The following is a 27907-nucleotide window of genomic DNA, read 5'->3' as shown; positions in this document are numbered from 1 at the left end:
CGCTGTATTGATATTCCTTTTCATTTATCCACTGTCATTTATTTAGCTCATTTTTTTCTACTAGTACTTGAAGTATTTCAATTTTTAAAAACTTGGCAGATACAGGCTGGTGAGATGGCTCAGTAGTTAAGAGCACTGACTGCTCTTTAGAGGACCTGGGTTCAATTCCCAGCACCCACATAGCTGCAAACTGTTCCTTAATTCTAGTTCCAAGGGATTCCACATTCTTCACTGGTTCGTGTATGCTCTGAACAAATGTGGTAAAAACAACTTATGCATAAAATAAAACTAAACAATATTTTTTTAAAAGGCAGATACATTAGTCAACAAACAAAATGAAATAAGTTATTTTAAGCTTCTAATGCCTTTCTAGTTTTCTGTAAACCATTGGGAGAGTGGACCTTTAACTACACTCTGAAGGGCGAGTGAAGGCGGGTGTCTTTTTCAGTGCACCCCTGTATCACATTTCAGTTGGTACTGTGAGCGCTGATGAGTCTGTGAGCTCCACAGTAGATACCGCATGGCGTATGTTTGTGTCTGGAAGGTTTGGAGCGTAACTCACATGGTCATCACTTAAAACTGTTGGTGCACGAACAGAGTTTACCATGGTGAATGTGTGGGGACGGACAAGCGTGGAGACATGCTCCCTTTCTCCTTCGTGAAACCTTCACAGAGTACTGGCTCCCCTTGCACAGAGGCAAAAGCCCTTGGCTGCTGACCTTGGTCTTAGATAGTCTGCTTCCAAGCTTTCTTATAGATGTTGCTTAAAGAAGTTGTCTGTTCAGAAGGATGGACCATCCAGAGACTGCCCCACCTAGGGATCCATCCCATAATCAGCCACCAAATGCAGACACTATTACATGTGCCATAAAGATTTTGCTGACAGGACCCTGATATAGCTGTCTCTTGTGAGGCTATGCCAGTGCCTGGCAAATACAGAAGTGGATGCTCACAGTCATCTATTGGGATGGAACACAGGGCCCCCAATGAAGGAGCTAGAGAAAGTACCCCAGGAGCTAAAGGGGTCTGCAACCCTATAGGAACTACAATATGAACTAACCAGTAACCCAGAGCTCATGTCTCTAGCTGCATATGTAACAGAAGATGACTTAGTCGGCCATCATTGGGAAGAGAGACCCCCTTGGTCTTGCAAACTTTATATGCCCCAGTACAGGGGAACGGCATGGCCAAGAAGCAGGAGTGGGTGGGTTGGGGAGCAGGGCGGGGGGAGGGTATAGGGGACTTTCGGGATAGCATTTGGAATGTAAATGAAGAAAATATCTAATAAAAAAGAAGTTGTCTATTCTTTTAGTTTTTATTTTTTCAAATAGATGACCCTATAAATGAAGACCACAGGACAGTGAGGGACTATTATTTCTGGTCAGTTCCTCAGAAGCACAGCTAGCCTCCTGGTCCTTCACCCACACATTGATTATGACAGTTATCAAGAAATTGCGACCAGGATATATTGCAATAATGAGGTTATAGGATAACATCCATTCTGCTACTTTAGGCTTCAAAGAACAATTCCCAAATACATCCTATGCTTGTTTACATTATGTGAAACTAGGAGCTCCTGTACATACATAAAAGGATAATGTCACGGAAGAGAAAACGAAACCTCAGAGATTGCATTGGGGGTGGCAGTAAGATGGAGAGTTAAAAAGAAAGAAAAGTGATAACATCTTAAAGCAGGGCTGGAGAGAGAACTAAGTCGTTAAGAGCACTGGCTTTTCTTCCAGAAGACCCTGGTTTAATTCCCAGCACCCACATGGCAGCTCACAACAGTCTGTAACTCAGGTTCCAGCTTATCTGACACCCTCACACAGGCATGTATGTAGACTAAATACCAATGGGCAGAAACCTAAAAAATAAAATACCCTTATAAATCATCATGCTGGAATATGGTGAATATAGGGACTGGAGAGATGGCTCAGAAGTTATGAACACTGCGTTTCAGAGGTCCTAAGTTCAATTTGTAGCAACCACATTGTGGCTCATAACCATCTATAAGAGCTGGTAACCTCTTCTGGTATGCAGAAATACATGTAGATAAAACACTTTAAATATAATAAATACATATTTTAAATATTTGGTAAATATGCAGAGGTTGATAGGTGTACCAACAAAAACTTGATTGAAAAAATCTAGAAAAATATTCATATATTATATATTTATATAATTTATCATGTTTACCATATATATCGCCACCTAACAAGAGGCCACTTCAGATAAATGTGTGCTTGGAATAGTTTTTTCAGTAATGGGCATAATATGATATAAATACGAAAAAAATCATTTGAGATAGGTAGATCTACATATAAACTATGTTTATAAGAGAACACAAGTGTACTTTCCAACTTGGGGAAGTTGATGGTTTTTTAAAAAAGGAAACAAAACAAACTAATGAGAAACATGAAGATGAACAAATTATGTAGTACTTCAGTGAAATTTTACAAACCAAAGCATTAAGATAATAAAACAAATAACCACAAGAATAAGTTGGCAATGCATATGCAGTGTATGACTATAATATACTATAAACTCAAAAAATGGTTACAAAAGGGTATATAAGCCAAAAAGGTAATTAGCAAAAGCAAACAACAACAACAACAAACTTGAATAAGCACACCCGGGAAGAGAAGAGCAGAAAGACCAACAAGGTGATGTATGGCAAACTTGTCTGCAAAGTGGAAATCACAACCACACTGACTACAGCCACATACAGGCTACAATTGCTACAGTAAACAAACCAAGAATTGACAAGGATACAGTGGGACTAGAAGACGTGTGTTTCTCATGGGAACAGTAGTTGGCACAATTACTTAGAAAAAGTGTTTGGCAATAAATAGTGGAGTTAAATTTGCTATCTTCTGGAGGATGGAAACATGGCTCAGTGGCATCTTGCCACTCTTACACAGGACCAGGTTCAGTTCCCACCACCCTCAGGGTGACTGACAACCATGTGTAACTCCAGTTCTAGGGAATCAGATGTCCTCTTCTGCCCTCTTCTGGAATTCACATGATTCACACACACACACACACACACACACACACACACACACACACACACACACACTCACACACACACACTCACAGGCAAAGCACCCATATACATCAAACAAAAAGAAATAAATCTTTAAAATTTGACTACTATATTATTATTCAACAATTGTGTTGCAAGTTAAATATTGAAAATCATTTACTATTTATATTCATTCATATACACACATAAATGCACACATGCACACATACACATGAGAGAGAGAAAAAGAGAGAGGGAGAAAAATTGTAGAAAAGATATAGGAAAGGAAGCTTTCACATACTATTGATAGGAACTGAAGTAAAAATCAATATGGAGACCCTCGAAAGGCTAAAATGGAGCTATGTGTGAACTACACCATTCCTGGGCCTATATCTGAAGTCTAAGTCGGTCTGCAGTAGAAATCTGCACATCGTTGTCCTGTGATACTATTCCTTACAGCCAAGTTATAGAATCAGCCTACATAGCCATTAGCAGTTGAAAGGATAAAGAAAGTAGTACATACAACATATATATATGCAAACATAAAAGGAAAGTATGTTATATACATATACACACATATAAGGAAAATATATATTATAGGATATATATCAATTGTTTTTATTTCACATAGTACACACATCCAAATACACACACACACATTGAGTTTTATTTAGTCAAAAAGAATGAAATTATGTCCTTTTAGAAAAATGGATGAGACTGGATTGTTGTGTTAAGTGAAATAAGCCAGACTTAGAAAAATACCCCGTTTTCTCTAGCTTTCACAGTGTATATTTAAAGTGTATGTGCATGTGTTTGTGTGTGTTGTGTGTGACATAAGAACATATGAAAGGTATTTTTGGAAAATACTGAAGGGATAAGAGAGAGTGTAATGTTCGCTAATTAATATGTTAAAAGTTTATTATGTACATATGACAATCTCATAACAATTTCTATTGCATTGTAATTAATATATGCTAATAACAATGTAACTGCAAGACAAAACACCACTCAAGTTCTTTAACAATTCTATGGACAAACTACAGCTCACACATATGTTTACCACAATGCAGAAATGAAAATAGGAACTGTTGCTATCTGTGAAAACGTGAGTGAGCGGCACAGATGAAAGGCAGGCTGAAAGCAGTCCAGATGTGAGAGAGCAGTTACTGATGTCATTAAATGCAGTTCAGGAAGAGGCCAAACTAACTTATGGGGACAGAAATAAAAACACCCATCATCTCTGCAGGAGAATATTGAATCTGAAAGGGCATTCGGGAGGTTTTGTTCTACATCTTGATCTTGGTAGTGTTCACATGGTATATACATAAGCACCTACTGACCTGTTGCTAAGATATCTGCATATATTGTGTGTATATGATATATAATATACTTATATATTACATATATTATACACACATACACACATATCCTCTAAATAGCAAGCAAAGGTAGCTGGAATTAAATCACATATTACAAATTACAAATTCTCACTAATATACAAATTCCAGACCAACTCTAGCTTTTGTATTCTAACTCTCATGTAGATACACCCATTCCATTCCAGTCTATGGCAGCTTCCTGAGATTTCCAAAATGTGGCTTGCAATTCAAAGCCAGCCAGTCTGTGGCTGGGCCAAGAACTTTACTGTGCCTGTAATGAAAAAATAATGTATACCAGATCACTCACTCTGGCAGGACTCCCAGCACGTCCACAGGATGGAGTGTTACACCATACATAATTTTATATAATGTCCTACCTGTCTTTAAATACCCTTGGCCTTGTCTTGCTCTGTCATTAGAATTGTGTGTTTCTCTGCCTTCACCCCAATCACTGCTTTATCCAACCGGAGGCCCGGGGTCACATGTTCAACCTATGGCTTTCCTGGTAAATTATTCAATGGGCTTTGCACACGTTCTTCCTGTCTCCATCCACAGTATTCATGCTGTGTTCTCCTCTCTGAACATTGCTTAACCATCTGTTAACCCAGTCCTCTGCCCAGGGGAGGTAGTAGGGAGGGGTGATTTGAAGGTTCTGCAGGAGTGCTTTACAGTTGGGAATAGTCCATTAATTGTTGATTTTGTTTGTATTCAGCATTCTGCTTCTATCTGTGGTTTTAATTGATGTAAGCATGCCCAGGGGCTAATGTTGAGCCCAGCTGCATAAATCAAATAAATAAACAAACAAACAAACAAACAAAATAAGTGAAGGATGTCTCCCCTGGAATAAATAGATAACACGGCTTTCTCAATCTTGAGTTTATTTCAATAGTGCTCCTGTGTGTGCCTTGCAGTGTGAAAATGAGGGGTGTTCCCGAAGTTACAGAAACATGTAATAGCATCAATAGCTGAAATTGCAACCACCTCACTGCTTATATCCCTTGCTCGATTCTTCTTGGTATGTATTACAAATGGACTGGCAAGGTCTCATGGCTTTCCCTCCTATTTACAGCATGGTGGGTGGCTTCTCCTGTCTCTGCTTGTTGCTTTGGAAGACCATTACTTTTAGCCTTTCTTTAAGATCAACCATGGAAAGCCAAACCAACCCAAAATAAAATAAAATAATCCAATGGAAGGAAAATGAAAATGGAATGAGCGTCTGTGGTGTTGTAGGGACATTTCCAAATTGTCCTTCTGTAGGAGGAAGGGCTGGCACTGCTGCAATGATATGCAGCCTACTGCCTGAGTGCGGACCAGAGAGAGTGCCCCAAGTTAGTGGATTGTCTGGAGGTTGGTATGCGATTTTATGGGTTTTTGCTCTCTTGGAATGGGCCACACGTGTGTCACAAATACTGGGAGTAGGTTAAAGGGTTCGAGGAAGGTCCTGACTAGGCTGACTGCCTTATGTCAGAAAGGCAGGTTAGCATAATATAAAGACGTTGAGCTTTGAAGTCTGGAGGACATGAGTTTGAAACCTGGCCCTGCCACTTACTGATTGTGTGACCTTGGGTCTTCTACCTCCATTAACGTATCTGATTGAACCCAAACAGTCCTGCTCATTTCTTAGGGTTAGATGAGATGCTATCTATGCCTGGCACATAGTTAAGGGTCAAATCATGTTCATTACTCTCCAACCTCTGAGTTCCATGATCTAACCCACCTTCTATGGAGCATATAAACTTGTGAATATTTATATAACCTTATTCAGCCACTGTGCGGTTGGTTCTTTGTGCATTGCATTTTCTCTGGCTGGATGTGATTCCCCAGGCCAACCCGTGGCTGCCTCTGCAGAGCCTAATTCCATCACCCAATGTGTTTGCTATAACACCCAGCTTTGCTTCAACCTCAAATTTGATCAGTATGTTGTCCATTTCCTCGTCTTAATTGCTAATAAATATATTGCAGGTGTTTCATTAGACAAGCTTTCAGAGTCCTTTGGAGTTTAAGCTCATATATATATATATATATATATATATATATATATATATATATGTATATATATATATACATATATATATCACAACACTCAGATGTTCAAAGAATACGTAGGGTTCTTTTGCCTTTTTTTTTTTTCATTTGCAAGAAGAGATCTAATCTTCCTTGTGAGCTGCCCACCCTAATGTGTTGCAGGTAAAAATAACTTTATTTTACGTGTTCATGTGTATCTGTGAGGCATATACACATTTGAGTGGCACCAGAGGGAAATGTTAGATTTCTTTCCATGGGACCCATGCCTCTTTTTTGAGATAGACTCTCTCACCAGCCTGGTGCTCCCTAATACTACAGTGAGCCTCAGGAATCCATCTCTCTAACTTAGCAGTATTGGAACACACACTAACACACCTGGCTTTTTAATGTGGGCTGTATGGGGAATCAACCTTAGGTCCCTATGTTTGCACAGCAAGCCATTTACTGACTGGACTACCTTGCCTTGCCCCCAAATAACTTCATTTTAAACTTTCCAATATTTCGTATTTTCAAGAGCTTTTATAGCTTGACAGAGTTAGGTTAGAAACTTGGGGGTAGAAGCTGCTAATCTTAGGCTAAAATTTGGATGTCTTTATTGCATTTTAGTCGTTGGTTGGAACAACTCTGGTCCCACCCTCTGCTACTGTCCAGGCTGAAGGTTTTGGTACATGTAAGTCAACTCTGTTCTCTCTTATGATTAAGACCAGTGGAGAACTCAGCTATATCCTTTGTGGTCATGGGCTCACACTTAACCATCTGGGCCTTGTAGATCCTCCAAGGACCGGCTCAGATGTCCATGGGCTCTGCTTTGGAGGTCTAGGCTGTAGCCTTTGGGGACAGAGCCCTTGTGGACCTCTCAGAATTTCACTCTAGGAAGAAGATGCTGAATCTCATGGACTTGGAGTCAGCTGTGCAGCTTTGATAACCAACCATTCCATCTACCAGCTGAGTGACCTCTGCAGAGCTACTTAACATAATGCTGGTCTCCCTTGGCTCATCTGTGCCCCAGTTGTCCAGATGGTTGGCTGTGACAGCCCTTGAGAAGGGGGAAAGCTCCGTTTCTAGGAATCTTCAGCCTTGCACTCTCTGTCACCCTGTCACCCCCTTCCAGATGGGAGCCCGCGGTCACATTTTCCCCATGACCACTTTTCATACTGTCTCCTATCTTTTTCTTCTACAGTAACCAGATGGGACAAGCTTCCTTCTTCTATCTTTCTGGAAAGCACCCCCCCCTTAAAACTGTTATCTAGCGCCTCATGTCTGAGACTGTTTGTTTGTTAATGGAAACTTAATAACATTATAATTCTTTTATCTACCCACAGAAATTTGATTCTCAAGTCTATTTCCAGTCTGTCAACTCAAAACAGAACTCAGCTTTGAAATGATGCAGAATGATGATCTTCAAGTGGATAAATAGCATTGATTCAGTGAGGGGAATTTATGAGACAGCTGGACATACAGAGATCTTTTTTAAAAAAAATACTTAAGCATGTATTATTAATAAACTTGGTTCTCTGACGATTTCATACAAGTATAGAACATGTTCTGTTCACTCTGTCCCTCTAACCCCCATCACTCCCTTACTCATGGTAACTGTTCTCTCACAGTCATGACTTTGTGTTTTGTTTTGTGCCCCACAGATTTTACCTAGTGATTCCTCTATAAACACAGGCCTGGAACTAACAATCAGATCCAGGAGGACTCGCCAGTGAACATCCTGGTGTTCCATGGCATTTAGCACTAAATGCTATTCCTCTCGCACTCCTAGAGTCTGTTAGTCACCAACAGTACAGTCGTAAGTGGTAAGGCCCCATGGGTTCCTTGAGCATCTATCTCTAGGTGACTATTGGGTAGACCTGACTTGTGTAGACCTAATGTTCCCAGGGGCTTAGCCTCTGATTGTGAGGCTATGATTGCTCCTGGGTGTGCCATGCTAAAGACATGGTATTTTGCATCCCTTTCCCCTATGTTTTTGACTCATGGTCTTTCAGATTCCTCTTTTTAAAGTATTGTTAGAGCTATTCCTATAATACCAACGGCATGGTTCCATTTTATATATTGACAGTATGCAAGTGAAAGTGAGCCCGTCTAGGGGAGTAGAGTTGGTGCCTCGGAAGGAATGTGCTCAAAGCACACTATATACTTGTATGAAAATGGCCTTATGTAATCCTGGTGTACTGATGACTTTCTCTTAGCTGTAATAAAATACCTTGACCAAAGCAACTCAAGGGGAAAAGGACTGACTTTGTTTAATATTACCAGGAATGTGGTCCCTCAAGGTAAGGAAGACATGGCAACAGGTCGGGAAAGCACGCTGGCAGGGGCAGGTAGATGGCTGGATGCATTGCATCTGCATCTAGAAATCATGGCAGCAGTGGGGGACAGGGCAGTAAATGGGGCTAGGCTATAAAACCTTAAGGTCTGTCCCCACTGACCCACTTCCTCCAGCAAACCACCACTTCCTAAATGTTCCACAAACTTCCCTATCAGTGTGACTAGCTGAAGTAGTCAACCATTCAAACACCGGAGCCCATGGGACACTTAACTTTCAGACTGTAACATGTGTATAATATAGCATGCATATAATAAAGTAGAAAAAAAAGTCCTTCAGAGGTCTTACTTCTACTCACTGATGTAAGAAATGTGGCCTAGAGCAACTGCCAAGGAAAGGTTTGAGTTTTATAATTATGAAACATGGAGAGTCAGGATTGATTTCGTACTATTGTGATAAGAAATAAGAATGTCAAAGGTAATATTAAGTATTCATTTGGTATCTGAGGCTACAGAAGGAAATATACAGATATACAGATATTTCACCATGTGTTACAGAGAGTTTAGGAGCTAGTTGGATGAAGTAGTAAAACAGACATGTCCTCCAATCATCTGCTACATATTGTGGGTGTCAGTATCTTCCTTTGTAGAATGAAGACATGAATGGCTCAGAGAAGCCTAGCAGGTTAAATGCACAGAGTCAGCCAGCAGTAAACCTAGGACTCTGACCTTGATACCCACGTTCATTCTTTTTATGTGATAGAACTGACACCTTCACTAGTCAAGCAAGTGACAGAAACTCCAGGGACTTGTACTGTGGAATCATTCAGTGAAGGGTTTAAAAAGAACAAAAATAGCATTGAAATCCCATATAACAATAAGTTGGTATGCTAATATGTGCATCTCTGGGAAGAGAATCCATAGTGTTCATTAGATTCTCATCAAAACACTATCTACAAAAAAATTGGTACTTTGGGTAAAGTCCTTGAGTGCCACGGGTATGTCCATCTTAGCATGATTGTGGCTGTTCACATTCATTTTATTGCCCTCTGGAGGGAAAGTTCGAAGCAGGCCAGGGTTGCTGGTCATTGAGGAAAGAAGATTAGGGATGGACAGAATGGTGGTCAAATGAAATTTATTATTTTATATAGTTAGCATTACATTGTCAAAAGCATAGGGCTACCTTCTGCTCCTGCACACCACATGCTTGAACAAATGCAGTAGCTCGGTCTCTCCACACAGAAAAGTGCACATGTACGGGGCGTGTTCTGGTTTATCAGTGGTTAAAAGGACAGTGGTGTGATTTGCTTCATGTCTTATTCAGATAGCCTCTGGCCCTCATCCTAGATGGAATAGACTCGCTGGTAGAGAGACAGAGGCCATGTGTGGGACAAACATCCTAGGTACAGTTGGGTGCCTGTCTGCCTTTTGATGCCAGGAGCCTCCACTGTATCTGAAGGTAACTGGCTGTACTCAGCTAAGTGTGATTCTGGGAAAGGGTACAGGCATAATCAGGGAAGTAGGGGGGACCATAACAGCTACTCAGGGGTGGGGAGGCCATGCCTGTAAACTTTCAGGTAGAAACAAAAGAGCAGACTGAGAGTCATCCCGAGGCCCTCACTGGGATCTCTGTATTATCAGCATATTCTTTTTTTTTTTTTTTTAAAGATTTATTCATTTATTATATGTAAGTACACTGTAGCTGTCTTCAGACACTCCAGAAGAGGGCGCCAGATCTTGTTACGGATGGTTGTGAGCCACCATGTGGTTGCTGGGATTTGAACTCTGGACCTTTGGAAGAGCAGTCGGGTGCTTTTACCCACTGAGCCATCTCACCAGCAGCCAGCATATTCTTATGCCGTCCTGTTCTGACACACTTGCATGTAACTCTTACACCTGAGTGACTGTCTTGTGAGATTGTCTCTCTTATTTTCTAATCCAAAATATCCTTTTTTCTTCTGAGCAGGATATCTTCGCTCAAATGAGTAACTTTTAAAAGCAATATTAATGTAGTTTTGGCTAAGTACCTCTAAATACAGAAAGCAACAACACTACCTCCAGTTCTTTTATTCTGGGAAATACAATTTAAGCAAGCCCGTGTTTAGCGTAGGATAAGATGGAGAAACAATTAGAGATGTCACATATTTGCATTTTTGATAACATTTGCAATGTAAATGGCAGAATAATGGGGGACTCTGGGAGAAGCATTTGTTCTCTTCTATGCTCCCTGTACCTTCCACAGAGGACACCGGTCTGATGAAACATCCAAAACTGAATAGATAATAGAGGTGAGGATGTTATTTTAATTTTAGATTAATGCATTCCTATTTTATTGGATGAGGTAGGAAATCATAGAATAAATGTCACCCAAGTGACAGGTGCTAAGTGACTTTCGCATATGTGCGCATATTTGTCTCAGACTGTGCTCCTTGTCCTAGTGAGGAAGAGTGTCTTCAGAGGGATGGATATTCACGGTCTGGGTGTTCGTGTCTGTTTTCTGTCTTTGAATAAACGTCTCTGGCATCTGGACAGCAGAAGAGCAGCCTTTGGGGAGGTCTGGGTGAGATCTTTCTAGGACATCTAAGGCCGTGGCACTTCTTGTGTATATATTTGGTTTTTGTGGGGGGATCAGTGATTGTTTACTGGGAGTAAGGATTTAAAATCACAATCTCTTCTAATTAGAAAGGCCTTTACAGGTCATCGATTGTCACCTCCTAAAGTCATAATCTCCCTACTGCTGGGAGAATGAAAGACTAAGCTGGAATACATAGCAAAAATGAGAGCTTTCTGGTAAGGTGGGACTGATAAGAGCTACCAGACACCTGACATGATTCTAGACCAGGGGCCCAAATGTGGAGAAGCCATTTCCTCCCTTAGGGAGGCTCTGTCCTCAGGAAAGCTTAGTGTAGGGGAAAAGTCAGCTGTTAGATAAAATCTCCCTGATTTAACTTTGTTAAGTAATGTGCAAGAAAAATACAGGATTCACAGGAAGCTAAGATGGCAGGAGTAGGGAAGGCTGTGTTAGAAACTGGCGTTTGAATAGAAAGCTCCAGTCACCTTCCACAACAGTGCCACACTTCCTAGGAACAGTGAACAACACTGTGCCCCCCTGCACAGGGGAGTGGATTTTGTTTCAGTGCCCCACTTTGCCCAAGATGGATGTTTAGCCCCCAACCCTATTTCCACTGAGCCACCACCCACTTCCGTTTACCCCCCACCCCACTTCCGCCTGCAGAAGTTCAAGGCCATCTCACCAAACTGTACAGCTGGATCATGCATGTGAAGCCCACAGCTACCTTCTTCCTCGACAGCCCTTCTATAAAACTTTCTCTGGTAGTCCAAACAACCTTTGAGTTTTAGGGTAAACCAAATGCCAGATCAAATGTAGAAGATTTAGAAACTTTTCATTTGGAAGAGTATTGATAATAAGAAAATACTGTCATGTTGGTGCTTCATTGGACTGCTCTACCATGAGTCTCTGCTACAGTACAGGGCCTCAGAGTCCTCTACTTGTGTTCTGGGCAGAGGACCAGCGTTACAGACTGGACCTTGGGCTGACACTCGATGCTGCTGCTCACACATTCAAACACATGCCTGTCTGACTTCAGGGAAGAGAGGGAGACAGTCTAACTGTGTGCTGAGGAGGAAGGGAGGGGAACACTTGGCAATCCCCACCACACATGGTTGTCTTTTTGCGATGCCCAAAGGAGATCACAGTAATGCCTTGAGTTGAACACAGGGACATGGCTACATTTTGTTTTTGTTTTTTTTTTTAAAAAGCAAATTGGAAGACACAGGATCTTGCAGATGGATAGAGTAGCTTCTTTTGCACTAAGATGTGAACTAATGGATATGACAGTACAGATGTCTTAAATTTCAGAGAACTTTCATTCTGTTCTGTATCTTATAAACACTGAAGATCATTGGGAGGAAAATTCCTCAATCCTTTATATTTCAAAACTGTGATATACTGTGAACCAGATGGGAAGAAACTCCAGTATAGATAAAAGTGCTAACATTATTCTAGCTATATGTAACTTCTTTTATGAATCAGTCCTTTCCTTTCTCTCATGCTGAACGCTGGGCCTGTATCCTAACCATTCCCCCAGTCTCTGGCTTATGAACTGTCTCTGAGAGATGAGGAGGTTAAACGGCTGGTGACCTTGGAAACCAATGTCATACTTTGACAAACAGAATTTCAAAACACTCAACCATCAAGTGTGTGTGTGTGTGTGTGCTTGTGGCTTATTGTGTGAAATAGTGACAATAATATTAGAAACAGAAAATACATTCCTGCCCATCTGTCTCCCTGAGCAAAGTGTATTCATTTTGTAAGAATCAACTTGCAGTCTCTTGGTCAAACTTTCTCTGAGCCACTTGGATAGAATTGAGCATTCCTTTCTTTGTATCCACATTGTCCCTGGAAAATAGCCAATTGTGATGATATATCTTTATTTCTGCCTTTACTCTCGGTTGACAATGAGAATATCCTTATTCCTCATTTACAATCTTTGAATTTCAAATTCTCCCCTTTCCCTTCCAAACTCGCAGGAAGTATTTGCTGAATAAATGAACGGAATGATGAATGAAGACCAGTGGCTCAGATGTGCTGTTAATTGGAGAAAAGACTCGTTCAGGAGTGTTCAGCCCCTCTCCTGTTCTTGGCTGAGGTCGTCTTCTTTCTCTCGGGTACCAGGCCTTGGATCTGGAGCCCCAGAATTTCCTGATCTAGCTGCTTAAGCCTGCATTCAAACCTGCCTCACCTGTGCAAACAAAGCACAGTGTCTCTGCATGCATTTGTGCTGCCCTTCTTGGCAAACGGTGTTCAGGAGGCTTGGCTCTGCTAAGGAGAAGCCCCGGGAAAGAAAAATGCAAGGAGCATGGCCTATTTTCAGGAGATTTTTCTTTCATGACAGTCTGTGAGGTGTTGCCAGGTTTGGATGACCTCTAGCATAAAAATAGTAACTTCCAACATAAGAAGCCGGAGAGAATGGGTACGTGGAAAGGGCTTAGCATAAAACTTGGCATTGAGTAGGTACTCCATCAAGACTGGCCAGTCTTCTTAAGCTGCCACGAGTGCCTGTCATATTACGATGCAGGCCATGTGCCAGGACCCTTTCTAGTGCGGCTCAGTCACATTCTGGAGGATGGAAAGAATGATGTCAGGTTCATACCTTATGTTGCATCAGATCTTGTGAGCATTAGTTGTTGACCCCGGTTACCTAGAGCGGTGAATCACGTTTCAATAACAGCCTAAAGAAAGAACCCAAGCCGCAGCTTGCCGATAGCTGCCGGCTGGACTTCCCTATGGAACATTCTGAAACGGGGAAGTCAGCCTTTTCAAAAACGGTTGCCTCTGCATAGTCTGTGTCTATGTTGGAGTGTAGGAATTGTAGCTAGCCCCAAAGTTAATAAAATAGCGTGACAGGGGAAGTTCCGTGATAGATGGCCATGGGTAGCCCAGCCCTGTTTTATCCACTCTCATACACTGCTTCTCTGCAAAGGCCAAGAAATTAGAGAAGAGGTTTCTTTTCCCTTTCCAGCCTGCACAGGGTAATTATGTATTATTAATAATGCAGCAGCACAAATGATATTAAATGAACTACATTTGTTAATGTAGATCTTATCTAACTGCTTTCTCCATCAGTGGGCTGCCTCTCATCAGGGGGTACTAATTAGCTGTAATATGTAGAAAGATGGGACAGAAATCCAATCAGATAAATGGGATCTATTTGGAGAGATCCAGGAAGGAGGAGGCAAGGCATTCATGATTCTGGGAGAGTTACGACAAAGGAAGAAGATAAAGATTTTGACTTTTTCAACTCCTCTTATATTTTGTGGCCACGGAAGTTAAAACTGTTCCTAGATCACCCAAGCTACAAAATCCTGAAAATCATTGTATTCATCATGACTGTGATGACGTTGTGCTTTGCAGTAATAAAAGTACACATGGCTCTTTAACAATCCCAAAGGGTTCATATGGACTCTTTGCAAAACATTGACCTTCGTGTATTAAGGTACAAGGTGATGTCAGCCAGATTTCCTCAGCTAATGTGGAGTTGAAGAGAACGGTTGAGTTCTTAGTGTTCTTGGAGAGAGAATTGCCACAAGCCCTTCAGTGATTTTCATTTGGCAAACTCCAGGCTGCTTGTAACCAGGACCTGCTAGACTCCTGCCCTTTATGAACCTCTCAGATCTCCATATTGGAAGGTAGATAAGTCAGAGCCTTCTTAAATAGCCCATCAACTAGGTTGGGTGTGTACGTGTCCCAGTTCCAAATAGTATAGGGATACTGAGTACCGTGCCCTGCCTGAGCTGGTCTTAGGTGGTCCATTCACCATGCAAGAGCTCATCCATCCAGGACACACTCTTGAGGGTGAGTGAAATGGGTGAGGTTCAAAAGAGAAAGCCACTCATTCTCTTTGAGAAAGCAAGAAAAAAATTGAAAGGTTTTATTCTAGCCAGTTCAACTCTTGGAAGGAGAAGGACTTGCCATGCATGGCCCCAAATCTCATCAGTACACGTACTGCTCATTGTTATTGAGTTCTTTTGTTTGTTTGTTTGTTTGCTCGTCCCTTTATAGAGGTGATGGCACACAAACGCATGGGTGGGTTTGACTTCTATACATCAGAGGAGAATTCTGGTAATTGCTACCTCCATGAACAGGCACATGCACAGCCAACATCTGACATCCCTAGGGAAAAAGCATCATATTTTAACTTTTGAAGATTTGAAATTATATTATGAATCCTTAACATAGACCATGAAAACAGTTATTTTCTTGGCAGCTCCGTTTTTGAACTATTTGAGCTCAGGCTTTGCTTTTTGAAAGGTGACTCATCGTCAACTGATATAGGTTTGGCATGGCCTCAAAAGATGACACCAACCATGACCCCAGTGCTCATTGAAAGAGAGTGCAACGTGACCTGGAGCCTCAGCAGCCTTCAGATATTCACCACCTTTCCCCACCAAATAATGATGAAAACCTAGGAAGCACCATTATAATATAAAATCATGCAGACATCTAGGGAAATATATTTGTATGTCTCACGACAAAAGTTGAGAGAAAGCTCAGGAGTACTATTTACATTTATATATAGTTATATCATGTAATTAAAGCCAACAGATAAACACATCAGTATGTGAAAACAGATGTAAAAATACACAGATAGACGTCCTGCACGGAAGCCTTGAGATTGCATCCAAATGAAATCCTATATTCCAAATATGCCCCCTAGGAGTTTTGCTCAAGGCTATGCTTAGGTGTACTCGAAAATTCCCGATAGCAAGTCACCAGGGAAAACATGTTCTTTTACAGATAATTGCTACTGGCAGCCAGAGACCTGGAGAATTTGATGTGCAGTAATGTGACCTGACTATGTATTAAACTTTTTTGAAGGACATGTGTAAAGTAATCTTTATGTCTCTCACATACCTTTCCTTTCCTCTCCCTACTACCTAGTAGCACATTTAAAACCAGCTTTCATATATATATATATATATATATATACACACACACACACACTCCATTTTATTATAAAACATACTGGTATGGTTTCCTTCTTCAAAAGAGGCAAAGTCATTGAGACACAGAGGAAAATCCCATCTGCATTGTAAGTAACGTGTAAACAAAGCAAAGCTCTATTACTGGTAATGAACTTCAGGAAAAGTGTGAGCAATAATACTTGCTTGTTCACAGATAAGAGAAATTAGGCATTAGCTGATTCCTCTAAGGTTGGAAGGCATCTCTGCTGCTATTTAAGGCAGCAATCACCAGCTTTTCATTAAATCTGGGAATGCTTTAAAAGATGGTTCCTGAGGTATCTTAAATATTCTGCCTCAGAAGCTGTAATTAATAACCTGAAAAAATTACAAATTGTCAAGGACACATATGTACAATGATAAAATTCGATGAACAAGTATCACTGCTGCTAATTACCTTGCTTCTATTTTTAAATGTTACTGTGCCGTCATCGTTTTATTGTTCGATATTAACATGTAAACCTTAATTAAGCATAATGTCAGAAGGTTCCGGGAACATTACTCAGGACTTCGCAAGGTAATTCAGAGGCTTGTTTGGAAAGACTGTCCAGAGCAAGCAGGGAGTGTAATCTCCAAATAATAAGCTTTTGTGCTGAGAGTTTTGAGAACTATTATAGACTGACATTGGAAATTAGCTTTTAAGAACAAAAATCCAAAGTTGGCGGAGAGATGAGATCACACTGGAATGTAGTAGAGAAACCTGGTGTGGGAACAGGCTGTAAAAACTGGGAATGTCATTTCAGTGTCTTGGGTGACAGGCAGCAGTTCCTAGATTTACATGCTTGCATTCTGGTGTCAGGAAGATGAACATGCACAATGACAACTTATCAGGAAAATGATACATTTCTGGTTTCCATTAAGATCATTAAAGAGCCACGTTCCTTCTTCAGATATGCAAATGGGTCGTCTATAGAAATCCACATAGAGGAATGAGACTTGGCTTGTGTTCCTTAAACGGCTGCAAAGAAAGTAAGCCCAAAAACGTCTCAGAGCTCCGCACATTGTCTAAGGCACATTATTGTTACAGTTACTCCTTATAACTTAGTCATTGGGGTTGTGGGTGGGGAAATAGTTACTCCTTGTAACTTTGTAACTTAGTCATCATTCAGGGTAACAGTTACTCCTTGTAACTTAGTCATTCCTGGGAGAGATAGCACAAGGAAACAATGTATCAGAAGAGAGCAGTCCCGCCCAGGGCTCATTTCCAGTGAGATGAGATGAGATGGATGGAAATCAGGGTGAAAGTGACATAGTCCTTCAAATTTTAGGTGGCCCTAAAGTATCGTAGATACAATGAAGTTATCATGAATCACCCACGTCATGCAGGGAGGAAAAGAGTATGTGAAGCAGAAGTTCCAAGCCTGTTGTGGATAAAACAGCATGCAGGAGCCTCGTGTCATTTTAGCTCTCAGATGCAAAGAATCTAGGGATATCTGGCCCATGCCATGTGAATGCTTACAGTTAGTGTTTTTCCAGTTCTGGAAAATTCTTTCGGGATCTCATTCGTTTGTGATTTATGCCAAAGACAAGGTTTTATGCTCTGGAGTGAAATCACTCTGCTCCTTCTGGTTAAACTTTATTAGAAAGATCATTCTTAAAAACACATCCAAAGCATGACGAACAAATCGTCTACAGCACACCCCTCTTTGTCACAAGCACATCTTGCTGTACTAAAATTCAGGAAAAAGAAGTTTGACTTTGTCCATTTGTGCTCTTTTGGAATACGTTCTCCTTGAGGGTAGGGAAGAGATTATTTTATAAGTTCTTGGACAAATGAGGTACACCCCATAAATGTTAAGATAATCTTAAAACAGATTGAATTTATAGGATAAAAAAAGAGTATATAAAGTATAAAACGGCAAGAAGCCAGCCTTTATTAAAGACAATTCACTATGTAAAAATGAAAAACAGGTTTTTTTAAAGCATGCCAACTACATTTCTGTTTGAAAAAAATAAACACATGTGTAAATTTTATTAAAACTCTGCTTCTGGTCACCCAAGTCATTTGAAATATCCCACAAAACAAAACAAAGGAAGATCAAGGAGCCAACTGAGCAACCAGGCAAACAAAGCAAAGACAAAATATAAGAAGATAAGGTGTTTTTAAACTGTTTTTCTATTCCAGTATAGGGAAGAACTAAAATCCCTATATTATTCTTTACTCTGTAACTCAGGCTGTCCTGGAACTTGCTATTTAGTTCAGCCCAACCTTGAACTCTCAGCCATCCTCCTGCCTCCACTTCCCAAGTTCAAGAGCCACTATGCCCACTTCAACATGTACCATAAAAATATTTCCATTTGCTGGATGAAGAAAGGTAAAAAGAAACAGGTGACATTGGTTTTAAATATTCTATTACACCCACATATCCATAATAATTTCATTCCACATATAAAAACTATTTAATGTATAATATATACTTCATATATAAAAACTATCAATGAAAATATTTTACACTTAGTTTTTCCATGCTAAGTATTTGAAACTGGGTGTATATTTCCCAATTACAGTACCTTTCAGTGTGGGCTGGCTACGTTTCAAGTGTTTTGTAACCTCGTGTGGTGAGTGGATACGGGAGTTGCCATACAGTTCCAGAAGGAGAGCTATGGCGGGCTTTGGAAAGTCTGAAGGGCAGTTATCTATTGGCCTCAATAAGGGTCTGAGCTTTGAGGCTTTACTTCAAAAGAGATTTTATAGGGCCTTTGACTTTCTGGTTGCTGGTACTGGATACATCACCGTTCCTGTTTGTTAATTTTTCTCTTAAGTGTGGCTTGAGGAACCGAGTGCCTTTCTGATGCCTTGTCGCAGGGTCTGTTCTGCCAGAACAAATGGAAATTGGCTTTGGAATTCATGTGCCTGAAGAAAACTCATCTTGACAGCTGCAGGGGCAGATTCAAGAGCACACAGGTGAAAGGTGGCCACCTGGGATGTTTTTTAATACTAGAAGTAGAAAAAAAAAGGACATGGAGGAAAACCCCCTCAGAGTGCCCGATGGGAGAAACAGGTGGCGCAAGGAAGAAACAAATAAAGATGAAGGAGAGAGCAGCAGGTTAAGGCCCCAGGCAGAGCAAATACAAGATTCAGTGGCTGCAGGTTCAAGCCTGAGGCAGGATAATAGAGCTGACGGCTGCAGGAAGGAAATCAGATCTGTCAAGAGCACAGTTCATCCATGAATGTATACAGCCGGGTCCTGCAGAAAGCCCTGACTTGTCTGCACTCTTATTCATTTTCACCAGCCATGATGGCCACACCAGTCCTGGAACAAGCTCCGGGCCCCTCCATTATTCATCAGATGATGTGTGTGCATGCCTGTCTTCAGAAGCACCATGGAATCTTCTACTGTTGAAATATTTCTTCCCTAACTTTCGCTCTGAAGGAATACAGGCAGCCGGCCCCCAAAGGAAGCAAATATACCACAAGTGGAGAAAATATGAAGAGATATAAAATTGTTCCTAAGAATATCTCCCTGTGAGGGGCCCTACATATAAATGAGGAAAAACTAATAACCTCCCCTTTCAGCAGAAATAAATCATCACGGGGCCCAACCCCTCTGCCTTCTGAAATGAAGCCTGACACTAAGAAAAAGTACGTGTGCAAAACCCATTATAGACCACAGAGAAAGGCGTGCTTTGCTTTTTCTTCCTGTACCAATGTTTCCATATCCTCACATATTAAAGGACGGGGCACGCAGAGTGAGAAAGGGAAGCTAGTAAGGTCGGAGCCTGAGCTACCTGTTGGCAGGTGCGAGTGGCTTCTTTTTTTTTTTAATTAGGTATTTTCCTCAATTACATTTCCAATGCTATCCAAAAAGTCCCCAATACACTCCCCCCCCCAGTCCCCCACCCACCCACCCCCACCCCTTGGCCCTGGCATTCCCCTGTACTGGGGCATATAAAGTTGGCAAGTCCAATGGGCCTCTCTTTCCAGTGATGGCCGACTAGGCCATCTTTTGATACAAATGCAGCTAGAGTCAAGAGCTCTGGGGTACTGGTTAGTTCATAATAATGTTCCACCTATGGGGTTGCAGTTCCCTTTAGCTCCTTGGGTACTTTCTCTAGCTCCTCCATTGGGGGCCCTATGATCCATCCAATAGCTGACTGTGAGCATCCACTTCTGTGTTTGCTAGGCCCCGGCATTGTCTCACAAGAGACAGCTATATCTGGGTCCTTTCAGCAAAATCTTGCTAGTGTATGCAATGGTGTCAATGTTAGGAAGCTGATTATGGGATGGATCCCTGGATATGGCAGTCTTTAGATGGTCCATCCTTTCTTCACAGCTCCAAACTTTATCTCTGTAACTCTTTCCATGGGTGTTTTGTTCCCAATTCCAAGAAGGGGCACAGTGTCCACACTTTGGTCTTCGTTCTTCTTGAGTTTCATGCGTTTAACAAATTGTATCTTATATCTTGGGTATCCTAAGTTTTTGGGCTAATATCCACTTATCAGTGAGTACATATTGTGTGAGTTCCTTTGTGAATATGTTACCTCACTCAGGATGATGCCCTCCAGATCCATCCATTTGCCTAGGAATTTCATAAATTCATTCCTTTTAATAGCTGAGTAGTACTCCATTGTGTAAATGTACCACATTTTCTGTATCCATTCCTCTGTTGAGGGGCATCTGGGTTCTTTCCAGCTTCTGGCTATTATAAATAGGGCTGCTATGAACATAGTGGAGCATGTGTCCTTCTTACCAGTTGGAACATCTTCTGGATATATGCCCAGGAGAGGTGTTGCAGGATCCTCCAGTAGTACTATGTCCAATTTTCTGAGGAACCGCCAGACTGATTTCCAGAGTGGTTGTACAAGCTTGCAATCCCACCAACAATGGAGGAGTGTTCCTCTTTCTCCACATCCTCGCCAGCATCTGCTGTCACCTGAATTTTTGATCTTAGCCATTCTGACTGGTGTGAGGTGGAATCTCAGGGTTGTTTTGAGTTGCATTTCCCTGATGATTAAGGATGTTGAACATTTTTTCAGGTGCTTCTCTGCCATTCGGTGTTCCTCAGGCGAGAATTCTTTGTTCAGTTCTGAGCCCCATTTTTTAACGGGGTTATTTGATTTCTAAGAGCTGCTGCTGCAACTCTCTTTCCTCTCAGGAAACCAAACAGTGCTCCTCCTGACCTGCTCTCACCAAATGCCGCAGAGAGTTGGAGATAAAATACGCATGGCATAGAAGTGAGAGAAATCACATGGTCATGAAGTAAAGAAGGAACAGCAGTGAATTTGGGAACCCACTTGAAAATCCTTCCTGGAATTAGTTATGTCCCCATACACACACACACACACACACACACACACACACACACACAGAGAGAGAGAGAGAGAGAGAGAGAGAGACAGAGACAGAGACAGAGACAGAGAAGAGACAGAGACAGACAGAGACAGAGACAGAGACAGACAGACAGACAGACAGGGTGGGAGTGGGGATTGGAAGATGTGGGTAGTCAGCGGTTTCTCTTATACTTCACTTTAATCTCCTTCCTCAGACTTCTGGGATAAGTATAGCCTCCAAGGGATGTATTCAACTTAACTCATAAGCCCTGACAAGAGGAATTCACCCTAAGATATTTTACCACAACCTCTGGAGATGGCAAACAACCCTGAAGAAGAAACCCCATGTCCCATGCTAGAGGAGAAATGGTCCTTACCCATACTTGAGGAACTGGGTGAATGGCACTACTGCCCTACTCAAAGCCTGTCAGAGCAGGATTAGGAAACAAGACAGAACAACCCTCCACAGAAAGTCTGTGCTTGGTGCTGGTGGGAGGAGGGACCAATGCATGGCTGGCATCTGTCCATCTATGCCACACAAGTGACTCAGGAACCCCACATCCCTCTGCTCCCTGACTCTCTGCCTTTGTGAGAAAAAATTAGGGTCTTTCATGTTTTCTTTCCTGGAATCCTAAACTTTTAACATAAGGTTTTCGTTTTGTATGGTTTGGTTTGGTTTTTGTTTGTTTGTTTGTTTGTCTTTTAAGGCAAGCATTATTGGAAGAATATATATTGGTGTAGTGTCATCAGAATTACTTGATAATTCTATAACCAGGGACTAGGTTTCATATGAAGAACCTGCCCCTTTGGGATTAAACACTCTTTGTGCTTGGGGGAGTGGAGCCAAGCAAGGAAGAGGAAGATCAAGTAAAATTCTCTAGGCATACTGGAGACTGTCCTGTGGAAATGTGTGTGTCCTATGCCCAAGAATCTGTGAATATTACCCTACATGGCAAGGGGATTTGCAATGTAATTAAAGTTAAGCATCTTGAGATGAGATTTTCCTGAATCATGCCAGTGGGCTGGGTCTTATCACATAAATCCTTAAAGAGAGACTTTCCAAGCAGCATAGATGTCAGAAAACGAAAGCATGAAAGATTTTGCCACTAACTCCGAGGATGTGGAAAGGAGGTGGTTCCTAAAGAAAGAAAGAAAAAAAAAAAGGCAAGGTGACCGCTGTATCAGTCCCAGATCTCAAGAGTGCATCTCTCTTACGAACACCAATATTTTAACACAGCAAGTAGCATAGACTTCTATTCTACAGAAATGTGTATAATAAAAGATCTGCATCGTTTTAAATGATTACGCTAGTTTATTTGTTACTGTAGAAATGGAAAACCAATGTGTGATATATTTTACCCAAACACCTTTTAATGTTTCATTAATTCAGCAGTTCTAACATTTGACCATAGTGTCAAGTCAGCACTGAGTGGGGAAGCAGTTGTGCAGGAGGGATGGTTAGCAGGGTTGCTGGGCTAGGAGGGAGGGTTCTGGAACTGTTGGATAGGAAAGCAAAAAAAAAAAAAAAGGATGAGGTCTCTGGAAAGTAGCTACACAAGTAAAGGAAGACTTGGGGATCGTGGGAAACTGGATGTCTTGAAGGAGTGGTTGGGTTTGAGCTGTGGTCAAACAAGATGCTGGTGCCTTGGAAGGACACGATGAGGTCATTGAGAGCTGGAGACTCTAACAGCTGCTGCCACCAGATGACGAGGACCACACTGACAGGAATAACTTGCTACTTGGTGGAGACAGATCCCTTCTTCCTCCAATTCTTTATCTCCCATCATTTGGGTTCTTCTGCTCAAGCGTATAACAAAGCCCACAGTCTGGATGGTTTCATCAGCAGGGTCTACTTTCCCACAATATAGAGGAGGGAACTTCAATAAAGAAACTCTATTTGTAAGATCGGGATATAGGCAAGTCTATAGGGCATTTTTGTTTTTTTAATTAGTGATTGATGAGTGAGGGCTCAGTCTACAGTGGGTGGTGCCATTCCTAGGATAGTGGACCTGGGTTCTATAAGAAAGCAAACTGAGCAAGATAGGAAACAGCATCCCTCCATAGCCTCTGCAAAAGATCCTGCCTCCAGATTTCTGCCCTGTTTCAGTTCCTGTCCTGACTTGCTTCAGTGATGAACAGCAATGTGGAAATGTAAACCAAATAAACCCTCCCCCTCCCCCTCCCATGCTGCTTTGGTCATCGTGTTTCATCACAGCCATAATAACCCTAACTAATCCTGTGTACTTTTATATGAGTGTTCCCATGAATGCGACCCTGGGGCCCGGGAGTCTCTTTGTGTATAAACGTACCCTCTTGCAAGGATTGCAGTCAGTGAATTAGGAATTATCACAGTGCACTCAGTTATGTATCGTAGTACATTGCTTCTTTGAAGGAAGTGTCTCCAAAACCAATCTCACTCCGAGGCTCTAGAGGATAGGGACTCCCCGCATGGAATCTGGAGTCATACAATTCACCTTTAATATTTCCCTAGAAATGCCTCTAAGAGTTGTCCCAACAGCATGCAAGTCAACATAGAGAAACATGCTTTCAGCATCCTGCCCAGGACACAAAAGTAGAATTAGAAACCTGTCATCCAGAACTCAGTAATTAGCCAAGGGGGGTGGGTAAGGATGAGTCAAAGGCTCTCGAGGGATGTGACTTCGGGGTGAGAGGTGGCAATGCAGCTCTGCAGACAGTGGGATCTGTGTCTGTGGTGAGTCCACAGGCTATCTGTGACTGTGGGCACAACTGCTAATTGTGTCTCACTGTAGGCAGGCTCTCCTGCCTGTCAAGGTGTAGGTCTGAGATACCACATAGGCATGGAGCTTTTTATCCATTATGTGAGGTTAGCAGAGGCAGAAGGTGGCTGCTGAGGAAGTCTGAGGCTGTAGTGAGGAAAATCAAAGCAAAACATGGAGATCTGAGCCTAGCAGCACACACAGCTGCAAGGTCACAGATAGGAAGCAGCAGATTCCCCAAAGACCCAGGATTACTGTGGAGTGTAAGGATACTAGAGAAGACACACATGGGAATCCGGTAAATATCTTATGGAGGGGGACAATGGAAAGACACAGAATCTGACAGGAGTATAGTCTAAACTCTGTGTTGGTTTAATTTGCTTTCTCCTTCCGGGGTAGAATGAGGACATTTGCCTAAAGCAAGAAATAATTCTTCTTCCTCCAACTCCTTCTTCTCTTCCCCTTCCCCTTCCCCTTCCCCTTCCCCTTCCCCTTCCCCTTCTTCTTCTTCTTCTTCTTCTTCTTCTTCTTCTTCTTCTTCTTCTTCTTCTTCTTCTTCTTCTTCTTCTTCTTCTTCTTCTTCTTCTTCTTCTTCTTCTTCTTCTTCTTCTTCTTCTTCCCCTTGTTCTTCTTCTTCTTCTTCCCCTTGTTCTTCTTCTTCTTCTTCTTCTTCTTCTTCTTCTTCTTCTTCTTCTTCTTCTTCTTCTTCTTCTTCCCCTTCTTCTTCTTCTTCTTCTTCTTCTTCTTCTTCTTCTTCTTCTTCTTCTTCTTCTTCTTCTTCTTCTTCTTCTTCTTCTTCTTCTTCCCCTTGTTCTTCTTCTTCTTCCCCTTGTTCTTCTTCTTCTTCCCCTTGTTCTTCTTCTTCTTCCCCTTGTTCTTTTTCTTCTTCTTCTTCTTCTTCTTCTTCTTCTTCTTCTTCTTCTTCTTCTTCTTCTTCTTCTTCTTCTTCTTCTTCTTCTTCTCCTTCTCCTCCTCCTCCTCCTCCTCCTCTTCCTTCTCCTTCTTCCTCTTCTTCTCCTTCTTCCTCTTCTTCTTTCTCTTCCTCTTTCTCCTTCCTCCTCTTCTTCCTCTTCTTGCCTTTCTCCTCTTCCTTCTTCTTCTCTTCCCCCTCTTCCTCCTTCTTTTTCTTCTTCTCCCTAATTATTTATTTTGGATAAGGAGAAGCTGTATGTGGGTGAAGAAGGCCTGAGATAACCAGGTTGTTGGAAAGTCTGAGGAATACAGGACTAAGAACCTCATGGAAACCTGGACAGGATGTATCATCCTGGTGCATGGGACACTTTCATCAACACCATTCATTATTGCTTCTGTGTAACTCTTTGCCCATGCCCTTGGAGTTATTAGGATTATTAAGTGTAAAATTTTGGAATACATTGTTTAAAGCAGAACAATGTTGACCCAATATGTTATGTACACAAAGTATCTTTATTACATCCAAAGAAATAAATGTTTGACATAATTTTTTTGTTTATCATTATTCAATCAATGTTAACTAGGTGATTGCTATGTGCTAGATACAGGCAAGTTCCCTCTATCATCTTTCCTGTGTACCTAACTAGCAGCTATTTTAATGCTATGGACCTAATTGTATGAGATGCTATTAGTGAGAATATGCAATGTGCCACTTTATGTGCTAAGAACATTTTATATATGACTTCCTTTTTTCCCTAGAATACCCAACAAGGATAAGTTTAGAATAATGTCCAAGTTGTTGGCTGAATTCTGTATCATCTTACCCCATGGACTTTCTAGGTAAACTATATGTAAATTTAAGTCTTCACATGTGAACCACAAATAACAGAGACTTGTTTACATGAAAACTGCTAGCAACAAGTGAACACATGCTAAATGTGATCCAGAGAATACATTGCATGGGAATTGACCAGGGTCATGGAGGGAAGAAGGAAGGATGGGAGACGTGACAAAGGATAAACTGTCCCATTTTTCATGGTAAAATTTGTCTGCTTGTAGCTGGGTGCTTGTAAAAAGAAGTATTTATTTCTCTTATAGTTTTGAAGGTTGAGGGGTTTGGTGGCATTCTCTCTTTGGTACTGGTAAAACCCTCTTAAGTGACAGTGCCATGGTGGGAATGTGTGAAAATGACCACACACAAGACAGAAAAAAATCCAGAGACAAAAACACAGGGGGCAATTTTTCTCTACTCCTAAGGGAACTAGCTCATCCCACTGATACAACTACTTTGCATTAAGCCCTACTTTTGGAAGTTTCTACCGCTCCCTCTTATAAACACATTAGGCACTGTTTTCCACACATGGACCCTTGGGTATAAACCACTCACACCACAGTCAAAGGTTAGGAAGACATTTTGACAGTGATTGCTATATTGCTTATTACGATGGTAGAACTGATTTTGTAGACCTATTCATCTGTCAAAATTCATCAGCTTTCTGCTTTACCTGTAGAAAGCTGTCCCCCTGGCCCTGAAAAGCTGAAAAAGGACATGATACATACGCTACATACACATCTGCAATGGCGGCTTAAGAAATTGACTCAAATATCAATGGCTTACAATGACAGCCTTTATTATTATTTTTTTTCTTTTCTTTCTCCTTTCTTGCAGTTCATACCTCTCCAAGTTGGCTAGAGATTGGCTGGCTGATCATGACAACAGGACACAGCTGGAATATTTCTTCTCTAGCCTTTTTCATTCTCCTTATACCCATGGTGTGCCGGGGCATGAATAAACCTTATTAAAGTCCAACAGAGATGCAAGGCCACGAGGAGAAATGTAGTAGAATGTTTCTAGTCTTGGCTTGGTCATGCTATTTCTGCATTCATACCATTTGTTGAAAACAAATTCAAAGTTCAAGCAGGAGAATGCTCTCCAAGGAGAGAGGTTGAGGGTAGAATCAAGAGCTGTGTCCCTCAGTTAATCCACGACACAATGTAACAACCCCGAGAACCTTGAAGGCTTGGAGATATATGTATGTTACAACCCAGAGGTAGTAGTTTATGTTTCTGAAATGTTATGTTTCAGGATATCTCTGACCTTTGAGAAGGGAACCTTCTTCCCATCAAATGGAAATGAGCGTCCTCATGTTAGGGTTAGCTCTCTCCAGTGGAGTGATCATGGGCATGCAGTGAGAATGTGTTCAAGGGCAGAACACAAAGCCATCCAGGGAAAGCTAAAGTGTCATTGTCTCCGAGGTGAGAAGAGTAAGAGGCATTGCCAAGAGTAATTAAAACAAGATGGCGGCATTGCCTCCCCTGCTTAATTTATTCTAAGCAAAGACAAAAATCTCGGGATGGAATTTAGTGTTGGAACCTTTTAAGTCAGTTCGCCTTTCTTGAACTGGATTTAATTTGTATACTTTGGAATCATCCCGAAAGTTCCCTCTGTCATCAGTGACTTAAAAAATACTGCTACCGGGCAAAAGAAATCAATGGCCTCTACATTGCAGGCTGAGTAATTACATCATAATGATTTGCATTAATGAAAGGACAAGCCGGTCCGAGCCCAGATGTGCCTGTGACCACAGTTCTCTGCAGCGCTTGGAGTGGATTGCTGAGTTTGGAGGAATTTCACCATCAGTCCTGTGACAAAATGACTGGAGAGAGAGAAAAAAACACAAAACCTCTCCTCATCAACATCACTTAATAGCTCTTTAATGACTGACTCATCATTTTTCTCTGAG

The sequence above is a fragment of the Mus caroli genome, unplaced genomic scaffold (assembly GCF_978045245.1).
Source record: "Mus caroli unplaced genomic scaffold, Mus_caroli_1 scaffold_3, whole genome shotgun sequence".
NCBI classification, from domain to species: domain Eukaryota; kingdom Metazoa; phylum Chordata; class Mammalia; order Rodentia; family Muridae; genus Mus; species Mus caroli.
Note: the sequence above shows the minus strand (reverse complement) of the source record.